We start from the raw sequence: 18419 nt of genomic DNA on the forward strand, positions 1-18419 counted from the left end.
CGTGGATTTTGGCACCACCTATCTGCGCTACGTATTGTGCTTCATCCGGACTCCTATAGTGGTGGCACCTGCGCATGTACTTCAGAGGGCATAGCAAGCTGTGCCCCATTATTGGCAGATAACGTTGTGTGCATGGCAGGAATAACTTCTTTTTGTGGAGCTACTGGAATTAAGCAAAAAGCAAGAGAGTGCTCTTCGCTATATGAGCCCGCTGTTGTCGCAGTAAATGAGCACAGTGCCGGATAAATTGATGAAATCTGCTGGCACTTGCTGTTGTTGCTGTCAAGTTACGATCACATCGTCATTGTCTTGCATTTGTAGTGCCTGCATGTTCCCTATTTGGGCGCAAATGACGAGAATAAACAAGCCAATGCATCAAGCATATTTAGCAGACAGTCTCGTCGCGTTGTGGTTTTATTGTCCTTGGTTTTTTTTTTTTAAACGTAGCTCCTTAGCCTTACAATCAGCCCGTGAGGTTCAGTGTTCTCACCAGTCAGCATTACCGACGCAACCCCAAAAAAATAAATAAATAAATAAATAAATAAATAAATAAATAAATAAATAAATAAATAAATAAATAAATAAATAAATCATGCACACGACTAGCGCCGAAGAGGCGCGACCTTAGTCATAGAGCTTCCGGCAGCGTTTGCTTGCACGCTGCCGGTGCTTCGTTAAGCCCAGCGGTCGCTTTGACGGCGGTAGCATTGTAGCCTATTCCTTTGCTGCAGCTTGAAAAAGCTACACCATAGCAAGGTCGTTTACAGTTTTTTTTTTATTTCTTTTTGTCTGTTGAGTTCTGTAGTTGTGAAAGATCATTTCTTAGCAGTGAAACGGTGACTTGGGCGTGCTGGTAATGTTTCATTTTGATATAAAACAGAGCACACAAAACCTAGGTAGGACAGATAGAACGACATACGTCACCATTACTTATGACAACCGTCATCACATAATCAACGCTGACATGTCAAAACATCAAAGAACTATAAGCTGAAACGCATCATCCGTTTTGTGCGTCATTGTATCGGTCCGTTCTAGTTTTTATGTGCACTGTTTTATATCAAAATGAATCATTTAGTGATTCATGTCATTGTGCATGGTTATGAACAATGATATGAGGTTGATTGCATTGCATTGAATTGAGCTACATGACTAGCTTTCTCGAGTATCTAGTCCAGGGGCTATTTTGTCTATCTCATGACCGAACAACTTGAGTGTAAGCCATAGCACATTTTGACAAGAAAGGCACATTTCTTGTATTTTGGTCATGATATATCGCAATACATGAGCAAGTGGTTGCACACACTGATTAGTTACGACAGTCTCAAAACACTAGCACCGGGATCTAAGCACCATGAGAAATCAGTGTGTTCTCTTCGTGAAATAAAACCGCTAGAGCATCTACCAAATGCAACACTATCAAAAACATCCCTATATCAGCTGTCCCGCTATGTCACGACTTCTAGCTACGCGAAACGACATGAAACACGGCAAGTGTAAGCACGCATTCAAAAAATTGTTTACTTTGTTATCGCCTTTTGAATCAGTTAATAGTACCAGGTTTTCTTTTGTCTGGTAGCATATGCATCACAGTGCACAAATTTATAAGTGTCGTATACCGCCACCAGGATTGAAAAAGCCAACATGACGTCGACAAGGATCCGTTGCCCGTGATTTATCCTGCGGCTTAGCAGTGTGGTCGTCAACTTGTCATTGATGCGATAAATTTAAACCTTACAAAATTTCGCCCATATAAAGTTGGTAAATAACTTCTTGCAATAAACATCTTCGCTTCGTTCAGCCAGAAACCTGCATCACGAATCGTCGACTTATTACAGGTGCCGCAGCCTCGTCGTTTTCAGTGATTCCGACTTGTTGACTCAGCCCTGAACTTCTGTCCACTTTCTTACTTAGCCAGTGCCCTAATTTAAATCTTGGTTGCCTAGTTATGTAGCCGTTTTATTTACTTTGCGAGCAAATTAAATACCAGCAGTCAAGCAACATCGTCCTATTTCCACTGACATGCATTTCTCTCCTGAAACGCTCCTGTAAAGAGTCCTCCTCCGCATAAACTACACTGCTGCGGCAAAACAATCATACTTCTAATACTTCTCTTTCGTCCCACTTGGGCCCGGGGCACGGTGGTAGAATAAGAAAGTTAACTAAACGGGTGCCATCTGCACGCCTAGTAACCTTTCGAGACTCTCAGAATTCCATTCTGCCGAACCATCATATTCTTGCCCCGGCGAAGCACTTCGCAGGCTTCCTCGTTGTTTTCAGAAACAGCTGGGGCCCTATAATGTAAAACTATTTCGTTGCGGCTTTATACCAATCTCTGGACGTAAAATTTACGAAACTGCCAACGCAAGCACCGGGTGGGGACCCGCAGTGGTGTTTGAAGAGTCCAATCAAACGCGGCTCTCGTTTATAGGAGGGCACTCTTGTTTACCTTCAAAGTGAATAGCATTACCTACCTTGACAGGTCTCTTTTTTGTTAATATTTAATTGACTGACAAGACGCAATTTTTCTTCCAGAAAGGCACAATCTCCGGGTATTCCTAAAAAAATGCAGTTTTGTTCGCTATATTAATGTATCTTTAGTGCATGCGCGTCCCTTTGACGTGGGGCGTTTTCATGGATTTGTGACGTCGCATTATCCCCCCCCCCCTTTTATTTTTTGCAAATCGTGGAGGACTTATGGACGAAATGGAATACTAACAAATTGGAATAGCTTTATGTTATAGAGCCGCTGGTTATCACATATTCTTTTCCCGATGTGTGTTTGCTTATATTCTTAATAGCATCGAAAGACTATTCGAGCGCTATAGACAAGAAAACAAATACATTGACCCACTTAAAACCTAAAGAACACCGACATGCATACCCTGTGGACAAGCCTGCTACTGGTAGGCTCTTCGTCAAGCATCATGCATGTGGAACTCTCCAAGCGTGAAATTTGCTCAGCGTGAGTAAAGTTCTGAAATGAACTCGCGCACCACTCACGTGCATACTATGCTTGCGAGGAAGGTTACTTTCCGCCATAGCGGCTACTCCAAGCTAATGCTCCGCTTGGCGGGCGACTTTTGTTTTCATTATTGTGCTGATAAAGTTGAATAGAAGACAAATCTACAAAGGAAAGTGTAAATCAAGAATCTTAGTGACAAAGAAACAACCAACACTCGAATTCAATTAAAAAAATTTATAATGCATATTTAGATGCACTTACAACATGAAATTTTGGGAATCACAGGGCTCGAAAAATAGTAACACCGTAGTTGCTGGCAATCTTATAAATGTGGTCATATAGTTTCTTACCTGAGTTCTGTTTCCACCTTTCTGAGTTTCTTTTTCTTCTAAAAACCTACACTGTATTATTTATTATTCTTAAACGTCAAAATGCAATAACACTCAGCCTTACGTACTGTTCTCTCACTTGAATCTTGCAATAATGTTTCAACTAGACCGTCTGGCGAAAAAAAAAAAAGGATTTCGGCACGTGCTAAACTGATACTTTGGTAAAGCCCTTGCGGCAGCACTAAAAATGGCTGAATTCACTTCACTGCGTAAATAAGATTGGCCTTCCAGTGAACAACAGTCTATTCAATTCCGCTGTATTATGTTACCCATTTCTTTAGAATGTAGTGCGCAGTACCGCACGAGTTCCCGTTGTACGAGTACAGTACGACAGCTTCGCTTCTCGTGCCCCTCGCAGATCAAGTTGAAGCGTGAAGCGGCGGGCAAGCCCTGCCATCTGCTGGGGTTAGTTAAGCCTTTAAGACGAATTCACACATAGGAATGGGAAAGGTACTCTCCCTTGTGATCGCAAGAATCTGTATCCTGGTATCACCCACCGTCGTTGCCTAGTGGTTTTGCTGTTTCTCTGCTAAGTACGGAGGTCGCGGTATAAAATCCCGACCACAATGGCCGCATTTCAATAGAAGTGAAATGCAAAACACCCGTGTACTTAGATTTATGTGTGCGTTAAAGAACCCAAGTTGGTAAATATAATGCGTAGTCCTCACCTAAGGCGTGCCTCACAATCAGATCGTGGTTTTACCGCGCAAGAATCCCATTTTTTTTTATCCTGGTATCGCTGCGTGGTAGAATCATAGTAGTGACAGTCTATGCAACTTTCTTGGCCAGAATGCGTATCCCTAAAGTAAGCTCGTCGAATGAGAGTCATTTAGAGTGTTAGAGGCACTTACCAACAAACTACAATATTCATACATGCACAGAACTTGTACGTACCATCACGTCATTTTTGTCATAAACCGATTGTTGCAACAAAATTGGGTGAACTAGCAATGCACCATCTCGTCTGCTATCAACAGTTTGCATGACTGGTTCAATTTCCAGAATAGTGAGTTCAAGAGAAACATGAGCTTGTACTTAACTGGCTTGCGCACGAAGTCAAATTGAAAAACGTGGCGCTCCCAACGGCTGCTGCATGGTTACATTGAGGACGAAGGTAGTGCAATTTCTGATTTAGCGCAGAAAGAAAAAAGTATGTCCATAACCATAACCTTCGAAATTACGTGCGTGTAAACTGTTCGTCACTAGAAACTAACATTTTCCATTGTAGGACAATCGACGTACTACCAAAACCTAACTGACACTGTAAAGCAGAACATTTATTGCCACTTGCACTCTTGATTTCTTTGCCTATGTGAACAACCGCTTTCACCTGAAGCGACTCGAGTAATTTATTTATTCCGTCTGATGTCATTGCGTGCTGAAATAGCTCAAAATGCGGCTCATTTCATCAATATACCAGCAGCGCTGGCAATAATTCAATGGCAGGAGTACCAACAACCACAACATATTCCTTCATAGTTGAGTAACAGCGTTTGAATGTCCGCAGCGGTGACGTTCACCAATGCATGCTCTACATTTCGCGCAGGTTTTTGTACTCCTCAATTGCTGCCATTTATTTGACCGGAAACGCATACATTATAGCAAATAATTCGTTTACAATACACTCATCTGACCAACTGGAAACTTGTTTCTGAAGATAGCCTGCACACAGAAAAAGAAATGGTCAGTTTCGTCTGATGGGTGAATCATTGGCAGAAACAGCAATGTTTAGCGGTGTGCGCGAGCTAGTTAGTTCGCCGGTGATATAATGGTGCGTGGTGTGACGTGCTGACATGACGCAGCAATCGATATAACTCCTGCTGCTATAGGCGTATCACAACGCTGGCGTGACGAGGAGCAAAACAGGAGCTACGAGAGCTTTCGTAGTACAAGAACTTCATGAATTCTTTGACGTCTACCCAGTGTTCGGCACACGAGGACTTTCGCAAACCCCCATTTTATGAATGAGGTTTCCGTGGCTGGTGCATATACCCATAACCTCGCACTTAGCAACAGAACGCCAGTGCAGCAAACCACCGTGAAGGGCAGAGAGAGAAGACACGAGCAATATGAAGTTTACTGCAACAAAGACGGTGTGTACGGCGACACATTGCGTGCGCGTATCCATCCTACATGTCCGAGTTAAATGATGTGACTATTTTCTGTCGTTTAACGCCATTCTAGTATATAAAACTACGACGTGAAGTTACCTTATGACGGCTAACGCGTAACAATTCTGTTGAATTGGCCGTAACTTCATGCTTATAAGGCGGAACGCCAAAACAGGACCAAGTTACCCCTGCTACCATCTCGCGGAAGATGGCGGAAACTACGTGGGCGTCTTTCGGCGGAGAATTTGAAGCACTGAGCGAGCGACGCCGTTCGGTCACCTCTCATTTTAGTTAGGCGAGTGCTTGCCTAACTGTTCGTCACTAGAAACTGAGAGCCATTACATATATTGCAACTTTCCAGCAGCTATCATCTAATCGAACCCAAACGTTTTGAGCAACCGTGAATATGTTAAAGGAATAATAAAATTATGGTTTCCAATACAGGTTATACCATTAAATATTCGTTCAAATTTATCGCAAGAATGTCTTAGCTAGACTTCCCAGATAGACTATAGCAATGTTGCGTAAATATTCTGTCAGACAGGACATATCAGAGCCTCTCCTGTCCTTTTATCTTGTCGGGATTTTTTTTTCACGCTGCTTTTCCATAACGAAGCGACACCAACAAGCTAAAGTTGGGACGCTTTTAAATATAATAATGTCATTTGATGTAAATCTAGCGGCAACTAAAACGAGGGCAAGAAAATTGCGGATATGAGTTGCTCTTAGCCGTTAGGATGATATTTTCGGACTCCTTTCGCAAGCGTATGGGAGTTTGTGCTGTCAGAATAGATGTCAGCGCGTAAACATAAGTCTGAAGTATATTGTGATATCTGGTATTTTTTATGCTAGTACCTTTTTTTTGAGGGAGAGCATTCAGCTGTGTTATCAACAAACACACTCTTCCGGTAGCTTTTTCCAATTCCAGCTTCTTTCCCGGGGTTACTTCGTTCCTATTAGGTATATTCTTCTATTTCAAGTAAGCTAAACACTTTGCTTGTCTATTTCTGCTCATGACATTGTCTGTCATTTTCGGCGTCTTTTCTGTGCTGCCATATTGTACTGCTTAGGAGGAAGCTTTATGTCGGCGGGCACGGCCGGCAACTCGTGAATCTGAAAAAAAAAGCACCCCGAGTAAAGTTTTTCTTCAGTCATCACAGAGGAACAAATCAATATTCAGAAAACTTTTCTCACGCAAATGACCTCCGCGATTGGTCATTGCAAGTGAAGTTGCCTCGTCACCATCGCGATCATGACTGGCACGATCTCTAACGCTGGCCAATGAGAATAAGCTGTTACTTGAACAAGCTCCGCGAATACGAACCCTGACGCTTTGTTAGCTAGCCACACTGACTTTTCAACAAGTCAAGTGGCACACAATTGCTCCGTTCAGCTAACTCCAAGATCTTTCAAGGGACTTGATCTCACCCTAATTCCTCTTTTCGATTATCAAATATTAAAAGAATGACCGTATTTCTCTTTTTATTTCAGCCAGCCTAATTCGCTGGTCAGAGAGAGCAAGTAATATGGAGAAATCTTTCCGCGACTCCCCATGCCATTTTTATTTACCGCGCAAAGATTTTCATCACGGATGTTGGCATCGCGAGTTGACGTCTTCTGCCAAGACTCACAGGGCAATTTACTGAAGTCTTGGTAGTCGAGGGTTGCCTCAACTCACTTAAGGTCATAAAGAACGTAATTAGTTTGCGTCTTATGACGAAAAGCAAGACTAAATACTTAGAGTAGAAGAATAAAAATAATTTGATCACTTAGTGATGGCGGCGGGTGAGAACATGGAAACGTAATCCATAACGATTGGCAGATGTCAGGTACGGAGTCCGACCAATAAGTAGAAGCACTGTATATCGGGGTTTACATGACATTGCCAGACAACTAATTGTATTGGCTTGCCCTGCAACTATTCCTGTATTTATTTTTCTGGCACACAATGATGGAGAATGTCTTCTCTTGTTATGTTAAGGATATTTTTCTTATTCACCGATTGAGTTGCCTTTCTAACTTCTATTTATAAACTTTCACTGAAAGCTTTCTGATAATATTGATACTCAGGTATGAGTAAACAGCTGAAGCAGAGACAATAGCAGAATGATTATTTGGCAAGCGAACGCCAAGAAGTTGTCGACCGCGAATACCGTGTCTCGTTGCTAGGAACCCAATTAAAAAGCAGCGAACTACGAAATATGGTAATCGATTAATTTAAGCCTCGTTGTCTTGACTGGAGTTTAGGGAACAATGTGCAGAGAGGAAACGTGGTGGTGAGGATCCATATTATAATCAACTTTCGCACGAACAAATGCTTCTTTCCCCTGCATACAACGTTGTCTTTCCCGCTACAGCATCGTCTGTTCTGGCTTTTGAAGCAAGTGCACAGAAGTAACAACCCTCTGCGATTCAGGAGCTGAGTTAAATCGCAGTGCTTACGTCATGCGGCTTGCCTCTGCGCATTGCCGCAAGTGCATGAGTTCAATCGCAAGTGGCGATGGTGGTCACAGTTTTGCTTTTCTTTACAATACTATGAGAAAGAAGCTGAGGAGCAGGAGATGGTGTGAATATGACGACATAATAATGCAGACTTGATTACAAAGACATTGGCATGACAGAAATGGCATACATGCACGGAGGAATGGACACAACAAACCCAGTTTTTGGCATTTAGACTGTTGTCGCACGAATACGGGTGAAAAAAAAATAAGTGGTACAACACTTCTACAAGGTGCATTTAGAATCAGCAGTAAGAAAAAAAGATAGCAGTTTTGCACGAAGGGCAAAGCTTTGATTGCGTTAGAAAAGTGTTGGACAATCCCACGAATTCTGATTCCTGGATTCATCGGCTTATAATTAGAAGAAAACATTCGCAAGGTGTAACGCGCGCATAGACAAACATGCACACGTGTCCCTAGATGTACGCGAACACCCGCAGCCAGAACGCTGGCGTGATCAGGAAGGTCGGCGGCTCAGACGGAATACGTCGTGCTGCGATTTGCTTCACCGTGTCTCGGAAACTTAGATTACGAGACCTCAAACGCTATGCACGCGGGAAGGCAGCGCGTGTGAAGCCACCAACCAACCCTGCTCAACCTGAACCGTGGCACCTGCCGCAAATTACGGCGTGCGGGCCGCGTATGTGCTATGCCGCACAAAAAGGCGCGCACTCCTCCACTAGTGGGCACGCGGTCCTGTGACTTTCTCTATTGGGTGCACGATAGGAGTGCGCGCATCAAGCCAACATTTTTCTCGGCTAACCCTCGCATGCTTGACCTCGCATCCGCAGCGTACGGCTGGCGCGTGGGCCGTTCATTCATATCGCACTTGGACTCTATACGGAACATCACCGCGACGGCGATCATGAAAATTCGTCCAGAGTGCGCATATAACTACATGCAGTCGAAATAAACAAACCACAGGGCACCACTCAAGGCGTGGGCCAACTCCTACAGCAGAGGGGAAAAAAATACGCAGAGCAAACAAAACACGGATGATGCTCTTAAGTAATATTCATAAATGCAGATTTTTTCTCTGAAGAAGACGCCTACGGAATACAAATACAAAGCCCCTCGTCTTTCAAATATGAGATGCCTCACCTATCTCAATCACAAGTTGGGGGTTTCGACCGTCAATAATGATGGCCTATTGAAAGCGAGTTTGGAGCTCAGCCCTTGTCCGGTCGCTTATGTTGTGTTCGTACTTGTTTCTGTACGTCTTGTGCCTTCTGAATGCACATTAGGAATACCAACTGACCGCTTTGCTGTCAATGACTACACGTTCATATGTACAAGTGCAGTCTTTAGGTTCACGACAATGTGAAATTGACATGTTGCCTTATTTATTCACTCGTGTGTCCTTCTAATAGCATTATTAGGCTTATTTAAACACTGCGTTTGCTGTCGTAGTTGTTGTTCTTGTGGTTCATCACTAAGGTCCGGCAAGTTTCCTTAATAATTAAGCAACACGACCAAACATAGCATGGTCAGAACGCCTGTACAATTGCCTCCAGGGTGTCGGCTGTTTTTTCTCTTGTGCCAGTACATGTCTTCTGCAATTAGCAAAGAGTGAAAGCTGCAGGAGACTCGACTGCTCATTTGTGCTTGCTTTCTGTCTGCTTTCGTTCACTTGAGGGACGCTACAGGTTCTCGCAGCTAATTTGGGATGGCCCCTCTCGCCATGTTTTCTTTGTTTGTCTTGCCGACCAGGCTGGAGTAAGGCGATGCCAGCAACGCTAGCGTCGGAAGGATCACATTGTTTCGTATGAATGAGCTCGCTGTGGCTCACTAACAAAATAGACCATAGCATCAACATCGCCACAGTGCTCTGCTCACGAAATTTAAGAGCAGCGGCAAAGCTTTTGATTTTTCACGGTAATATTGTCAGACGAAAGAAGAAAAGCTTAGAACTGTTCCGTAAGTCTAATGTGTTTATCGAGGTTGACGTACTGCTTTCTCAACCCTAGCCATATAAAGAACTATGTTAATGAAAGTAGATACGCGGATTATACCCAGCATAGAAATTTCTTCTTGCCGATATTACACAAACGTGCATGTTTGTTATTTTGGTTCTCATTGAAGCGGTCTTGAAGGAAAGTCTTTCGGTCGTGCTCGCAAATAGTCGTACGCTCGAGCAGGCGCACTGACCCACACTTCTGGCCTCTCGTTCGCTGAACCATCAGTAACAATCTACCTGTCAACCGGCGCAAAAAAAAAAATAACGAACAGAAAAAGGAGGCTAACGAAGGGAAAGTAGTTTATCTAAAAGACTGTTAACGAAATGGATTAGTGGAAGCGCTGCTCTGCTTTTAACCGCATCCGTACAGAACCCTGGAAAGAAGTACAGCTAGGTTCAAGTAATCATGGTTATTAACGACAATTGTTTGGCGTGCTCACCGAGGCAGTACGATCACTGAATAACGTAGCCCCCAGTCACTTTGAGAATGAAGGAACGCTAAGATCACGGTGTTTTTTTCTAATATGATTTCATTTTAGCTTCAAAATAGATTTCGGCATATCGGGGAATCTGTCTTGAAAGGCAATTTTAGTTCAGTTAATAGAGTGACTCAGACTCTGCGAGGCCGGAAATCAAAGCAGCGGCATTGGCGTCAACTGCTCCGAGTAGCGGGCAGATGATACTGTGCGCGCAGCTCGTTAGAAGTGCTCCCAGCAACACTGGTCCTAGAAAGACAAGTAACCGGCCAGAACAACTTCTCAACTTTACATTGTGTAAAGAAGCTTCCGCTATTTCAAGCCAATCGAAAGGAGATACGACAGAGTGTTCCGAATTGGAAGCGTTTACCGGCTCCACAAAAACCGTTGTGTGCACTGGGCGTCTTTCCTTTTGTGAATATAAATTGTTCGATGACTTTAACTTGAAGTCACCGTTCGTGAAATGAAAGCAATGCTTGCCGTTGATGCGAGCTTCTTATATACAGGTCTTCGTGCAGTAGCCGTGGAAGCGACTGGAGTAAATTTCCGTGAGGAAAAAGCAATCGAATCCATTCAATTTACCTGCAAAATAGGTTTCGCCGGCCGACTCACATCATTGTCTGCTGAGTTCGGAAGAAGCATGGTTCGTTTGCAAGCGCTTGCGCTGGTTGCTGTTTCTCCACTGCTGCTTTCTTGTCTCCCGTTCCTCTTGGTCTGCTTGTTATTGTCTGGATGTTGTTGACTGGCTTTAAATAACCTGCACAATTCGAATAGAAATGGAGTCCTCGACCCATTATTGTCGAGCTCTCTCATCTCATTGAAACTTGGCGTTTCGCACTGTTCCCACATAAATTATTTTTCGTTGTGATTATTTGCTGTTGCCTAGATAAGGATAAGCGTAAAATATTAGATCTTGGGTTGTAGCACGAAGTGACACGGACAGAGACTAGAAGCAGACAGAACGCAGACAGGACGAGTGCTAGTCCCTATGCGTATCACTTCGCGCTACAATAGTAGATCATGTTACCATACCAACTCGTCCAACTTTCTATCCTTTCGTAAAATATTAGGATGTAGTAAAAACAACCACAACCATAAACTCCATGACGACACACAGCATTGAAAGTGCCTAAGCAAATACACCAGAGACTGACACATATCGTTCTCAGCGCAGGTTCAAATAAAAGAGGTGAAAGGGCGTATAACCAGGAATAAAAATTTCTGGCGCCGTCAGTGCAAGCAAGATATGCCCCAATAAGAACAACCAAAAATACGCGAAACCTAATGAACTGACGATGAAACAATAGTAAGGCCAGTGCGACATGTTTTTTTTTTCCTCGTGCGGACGCTCCGGTGACTGAGGCCGCTTCTATAGTATGGCACGTGCAAGCTAGTCTTGGTCCTTCTTTATTTGTTCTTCCAACTATGTTTGTAATAGTACTTTAGAGAAAGGCAATTCCATCGTATCAAAGGCACGTATTTGTTCATACGTTGCTAGCAGCTTCTATTTAAAATGAGAACTTGTACATGAGCTTTTACTGTGTACATATGCGCGTTAGATATGTGCTATAAAATCCAATTCCATTTGAAGTTCTCTTTTGAATACAGAGGTCTAGAGAGGAAGGAAGGAAATGGGTTAACTAGAATTTTTACAATTCGTTACCTACACAGGAGCAGCAGGACGGGGCATTGAGAAAGATAAAAATACAGAAGTTCAGATCAATCGCGTATACTAGGCAAAACGCAACTTGTGTCATCACGCGTTTTCCGAATGAAGGGAAGAGGAGACTTCTTAAAATCAGTCGCAATGTAATCGCCTAAAAGTCAAGTTCTCAAGTATTTTTCTTTTCATTAAGACATTGTAGGCCGTCATTACTAATACGTATTATATACGTCATCTTGATTGGATGGCATCTCTTTATACGAAACGCTCGTACGAACGTATTTTTATGCATCTGCATCCCGATCAGCGAGCTATTCTTACTGTGTTCAACAGGCCGTGCGTCCCGTCAGTAGACCGGTATTCAATTTACTTTATTCAGTTTATTCACTTCCACCTGCGGGCATGGATAGCTACTCTTCAATTTTTAGAAAAATATTAATTTTTTCTTATTCCAGAACTCAGAATATACTATTTCAAGCGCTGTAATGCAAGCTCCTGGTGTTTACCTATTAATTGGAACGCGTAATCATTAGAGCGATGTTAAAGTTTGTTCGAACATGAAATTTCAAACAACCCCGCTTTGAAGGCCCCCCGCGGAGTTGGAAAAGAAGGAGTATTTTGCGATAAAGGTAGGTGGGCGAGAGAGGACTTCGTTATTTTCGGTGCAACAAAGGCAGAAAGTCGCGGCGTGATCAATTGAGCTGACGTTTTTTCGTAAGCGCACGCCAGGTGAGTGAATATATACAATTTCGCGTAAACATTGGACAATCCACGCAGGAATAAAGTACTCGTTTGAAAACTGTGGCTTAGGGCCCGGTTACACGCGATAATTTGTTACTGTATTATTTTTCTAGCCATTATGATGAACTTTAGCCTTTGTCAGCAATTATTCGTCAAAAATCGGATGATCAGGCGTAACAGCGTCCATGCAACATAATGGCTCAGCTTTGAGCTCTTATAAATGCCGTTCGCTTTCCGTCTCGCTATCTCTATTGCCTCGACCAGTAAAACTCTTGCTGTGGCAACAACTATTTTTTATCGGTTAGTTGTCGTTACGAATATGCATCCTTATAACAATTTGACGCGCACTTGTTTAGACACGGCTCCAGCACGCGAATGGCTTCATGAATACTGAGCTGTGGTCCCGCATTCGGGAAGATTAGAGCCAATACTTCTTTCCAAAATTCTTTTTTTTTTGCTAACGTAAGACAGACAAAATGTTTTTTTCTTTCTTCAATAACAACGAGTGCAGTGAAACGAGAATCTGTGTCACCCTGCACACACCAACTAGTCCAGAAACAAGCATCGGCGAAAACTTCCACTTCCTCTGGTGTGCTGAATTGCTAAGACAAAGCATAAATGGTAACACGGTCTCCGCGACACGGTGGCTCTCATCTCAGGAGCCTCAGAATAGAACACGTACACTAAGAATGAGTACTACAGTCACATTTATTTGTATCACTAGCTTTCATTTTTACCTTCTTTTCGTTTACAAAATGGGTTATTCGAATACCACGGACGCTTACCTGACAACGCGAAATGTTGTCACAAAGTTGAAAGTTCACTCGACAAAGCCAGCAAAATTCAAGCCGGAAAGTTCAATATGCCACCGAAAGTCAAGAGAGAAACCTTTACTCTCTTGTCGCTGATCTTGCAAAATTTTGTGGTGCTACTTGTAAATCAATGAATTATTCATGACCAGCAAGAAAAGTGGCCTTGCTGAAGTTGTATCAACGGCGACATTACAGATCTTGTGGTTTATACTTTGTCCCAGCAGTCTTCGTAGTTCAATACTTTGGTTCAGAAATGCATAACGCGGTACGCACAAGTCCTGACCAGAATGATGAGCTTTAGCATTTTTTTTTCTAGAGTGGGGGGATCGCATGGTCACTTTCAAAGACATCACACAGCACCAAAGATTGAGCAGATGCAAATATCCACCATCGTACGCCAAACTAAACAAGAAACAGGTGGTTGCCTTGAGGCAATTGCAAACACACACGTATCCCAACCCGGCTATCTTTCGCCTCTGCTACCCTCACCTGTATTCATCCCACGAGTGTAAAGCGTGCGGAGCCAGAGCGACGCTGCAGCACATGCTGTTGGAATGCACCGGTAGCGAGCAGCAGGAGTCCCGAGGAACGGTGTAGTCTCGAATTGCGGGGAGCGATGAGAGGCGGGCCTGCTCAGCCACGACCTCGCCGATCGACTGTGGGCCGTCTGGCACGCCGAGGAAGTCGTCCGTGTCCAAGGACTCGAGGCCGTCACCTAGGCATGGGTGCGGATGGCCTCAGCCCGCCGAAATCGACGGACATTTTGAACAAAATTTTCGCTCACTCTAGAGTGGTAGCCTACGAAGCTCTTTAACAGCACAGGTGAAGGTGACTCCAGGGTTTGTCCATACTTCAACCCCGAAATAGAGCAGCGTCGGCTGGATTCCACGCTCAGCTCAGGCACTTTTTATGTATTTATTTATGTATGTATTTATTTATTTTTTTATATTCTAAAGGTACAGTTCTTCTTTTTTTTTTATATGGGGTTTTACGTGCCAAAACCACTTTCTGATTATGAGGCACGCCGTAGTGGGGGACTCCGGAAATTTTGACCACCTGGGGTTCTTTAACGTGCACCTAAATCTAAGTACACGGGTGTTTTCGCATTTCGCCCCCATCGAAATGCGGCCGCCGTGGCCGGGATTCGATCCCGCGACCTCGTGCTCAGCAGCCCAACACCATAGCCACTGAGCAACCACGGCGGGTAAAGGTACAGTTCTATATTGCAGGGGGGGGGGGGAGGAGTGGAGCAAATGTAGATACAGAGGCAAATAACACATACTTAATCATAGATACTAATCCTGCCCACAGCGGCCGCATTTCGATGCAGGCGAAATGCGAAAACACCCGAGTACTTAGATTTAGCTGCACGTTAAAGAAACCCAGGTGGTCCAAATTTCCGGAGTCCCTCACTACGGCATGCCACATAATCAGATCGTGGGTTTATGAATGAATTTATGAATGTCTTAATTTCCCACAAAACGAATTATATGGTGGGGTTCTGGGTAAAAGTTTCGCGCAGGCGAATTGACAAGCCCAAAAACCCATGAAAGGCCACAGGAGACAGTGGGCGCTCACATGTGATTACACAAGAGGGTAGATATCAACTTACAAAAATGCATGTATACAAAAGGGAATACATTTTAATAATTACAAAAAGAAGTAGTTTGTGTCCACAAGGAAAAAAAATAAATTTAAAACAAGAGCAATATAGATTAGTTTAAAAAATTTTTAGGAGAAAGAAACAAATACTAACAAACGATAAAAAAAAACTAAACATAGCACTACGTTCAATACACTACATACTAAAAAAAAAGTCATACACAGCATAGCGTATGGACAAACGCAATAAACACAAACGAAATTACTCTGACTGGAAATTGTTTTGCAAGCTCCGCATAGGGACAGCTAGGACATCTATTTTTTGTAAGGCGAGGTAGTTTAGTAAAGTCGAAAGAGTATGTCGCAGAATTGGCTGGCCGTAATTCGTTCTGGAATGCGGAATGTTCCATTCCTCAGATGCACTTCTGTCATAAACTGCAGCATGTTTATGTAAACAGGCTATACTTAGGATACCGTTAACAGCGTGCTTGAGTTTCTTTCGATATCTAAGTACCAAATGGTGCTAAAAGAGATTCTTAATTCTTAGTAGACTAAGTGTTTTGAACAGTGGCTGAGTAGGGGCGTCGTAGGGCTTAATACATACCAAGCGTATTATTTTTTTCAGCAAGATAGAGAGACAGTGTATATTAGTTTTGGAGGTCATGCCCCATACTAGACAGCAGTAAGTTAAATGACTTAAAAATGAAGCATTGTGAATTGGTATTCTTATGTTGCGTGGAAGATATTTAAGGCAGTACACTGCGCTTACAACTTGGGACAGTTTTCCAGCCAGGAAATCGTAATGGGTGTTCCACGTCATATGGTCATCGAGGAACACACCAAGCGTTTTTATTGTTTTTGCAATTTCAATTTGCGAGCCTTCTGTAAGCAAATCTGTTTCTAGCGTAACTTTCTTATTTTTAGCTTGAAACAACACTGCTTTAGTCTTGTTAGCATCAATTGGAAGGCCGTTTTCAACAGACCATTTGTGTACTTTCCTTAAAACGAGGTTTGCTGTAATTGTGAGGCTCTGTGCATCCTTCGATTTAAGTAGTAAAGTTGTGTTGTCAGCATAAATAACATATCTTGTGCTAGAATCGACATTAACCAAGTCATTTAAGCAGAAAATAAAGAGAAAGGGTTCCAAGATGCTACCCTGTGTAACGCCAGTCTTGACTGGCCAGTCTTCACTGTGATACAGCATCGATTTGCTCTTGCACCGATGATTTGCTGAATTAATGATTGATTTGCATCGATGGCACGCAAAGACCCAAAATTTAATAAAGTTCATTCTCAGATAAAGAATACAGCTAAGCAAAAACTTTCAGTGAGGAATCAAGGGCAAAGACGTGGAAGTCAATAATTATTAATAAAAAAAGAAACAGGAATGTTCCGGAAGTGTTAGATTAGTAGTTAATTCAGTACATGACAAGAGCATGCCAAGCATCACATGCAAAATCGTAAGAATAGTACAAAAAAAAAACATGGCAAGCGTTACAGAAGTACACGACATAACATATAAAAAACATATATCATTTAATACAAAAAGCATAACTTCAAAATGTGGCAGATGAGCAGTTATTATGCAGAACCGACTGTTAGTCGCCACATTAATTACAAAATCAAACTTTGAAGTGTGGTTTTTGAAGGTATAGGTACCAGTCATGCCTGTGGGTGATGCGGGTAAGTTATTCCAAACTTTTCTTGCTTGGGGAAGAAAGGAAAATGAACCGCCGACGGTGTTGCAGTGCGGAATGTTCATCTTTTCGCGGTGGTTAATGCGATATGAACTGTGTGGTGGTGGTTGACCATGAATAGAACGTAAATATGAGTCGTGATAGTTGATTTTACAGAAAAGACATAGGCGACATAGTTTTCTGCGGGCTGATGACAGCGGAAGCTGTAGGAGAGCGTTTATGTTAGTAACACTCGCAGTTCCTTGGTAGTTGTTTAGGATGAAACGGGCTGAGCGATCTTGTACTTCCTCTGGGAACTGTATGAGGGTAATACGTCGGGGTTTACATGCTGATGATGCTTACTCGAGCTGTGAACAAATGTAAGTTGTCTACAATAGTAGTGTTAGCGATGATGGCACTAGAAAAATTTCCAGCAGGAGTATCCCACTGTATGAGTGGCCTAGGAGGTTATGTGGTCAATATGAGCTTTCCAGGATAGGTTACTGGCAACGCAATCCCCCAAGTATCGGTATGATGTTGCGCATTCTAGTCGGAAGTTATTAAACGCATAGGTGGGGCAGATGACAGTAGTACTGCAAATTCTCATAGTCTTACGCTCTAATGTTTATTTCCCTGCGTCCTCTACTAACCCCTAATTAATGTTATTGAGAATCTCTTGAATTGATAGAATATCTGAGGGGTTAGTTGTTTTGCAATATATAAAGACGAAGTCAACGCAAACAGACAAATGTTGGAGGAAAGGTGAGTGGGCAAGTGATTCATATAAATTAGGAATAATAAAGGACCGAGCAGGGAACACTGTATGAAACCGGAGCCAACTGAAGCTGAAGGTGAGTTAGCGTCATTAGTCGTTATAGGTTGAACACGTGATCTCAGAAAGGTGAAAATCCAAGTAGTTACGGTAGGGTCTATATTTGCAACGCTTAATTTATGAAGACAAAATGCATAGTTTACTTTGTTCAATACTTTAGTAAAGTCAAGAGATATACAGTCTGTTAAAGAAACAGAATCTAAATTGACATGTAGGCAAATAAGAAGGTGAGCAGAGTGTCATAGAAGAAATATTTAGAGAATCCGCGCTGCACAAGTGTGAAGAGGTCGTTATCTTCAAAAAAGGTAAGTAGATGCGCGTACATTATATGTTCCATAACTTCGCATGGTACTGATCTGAATGAAATAGGCTTGTAGTTCTGTGAATCATGGGTTGGTCCAGTTTTGGGAATAGAGTTTACTTTGCCAGCTTTCCAATCATATAGTAAGATGCCAGAGTTGTAAGATTGCGAGTAAATACTTTCTAGTATGACTGAACAGTACTCCACTGCGTTTTGTAAGAACTTAGTATTGATTTCGTCTACCCCACATGATGCTTTAGGTTCTAAGTTCTTTATTGTGGCTTTGATACCGGTTGATTTGACAATTACGGTATCCATTAAATGGTAGTTAGTATAACTCATCCCAGGCATCGGATTAGGGATCTCGGGTGATGAGAATTACTCATCGAAGGT

The 18419-nt window shown here is 42.7% G+C and overlaps 1 long non-coding RNA gene across 1 annotated transcript; it reads right to left on the bottom strand.

Moving 5' to 3' along the window:
• Positions 1 to 6289: 6289 nt before the first annotated feature.
• Positions 6290 to 14468, bottom strand: LOC135909795 (uncharacterized). The gene is made up of 3 exons (XR_010566801.1): positions 14105 to 14468; positions 11012 to 11156; positions 6290 to 6578 (listed from the first exon to the last, which is right to left on the bottom strand). It is a non-coding gene; the product is annotated as an uncharacterized lncRNA (long non-coding RNA).
• Between the last annotated feature and the right edge of the window lie 3951 nt (positions 14469 to 18419).

This window comes from Dermacentor albipictus, chromosome 4, assembly GCF_038994185.2.
Source record: "Dermacentor albipictus isolate Rhodes 1998 colony chromosome 4, USDA_Dalb.pri_finalv2, whole genome shotgun sequence".
In the NCBI taxonomy this organism is placed as follows: domain Eukaryota; kingdom Metazoa; phylum Arthropoda; class Arachnida; order Ixodida; family Ixodidae; genus Dermacentor; species Dermacentor albipictus.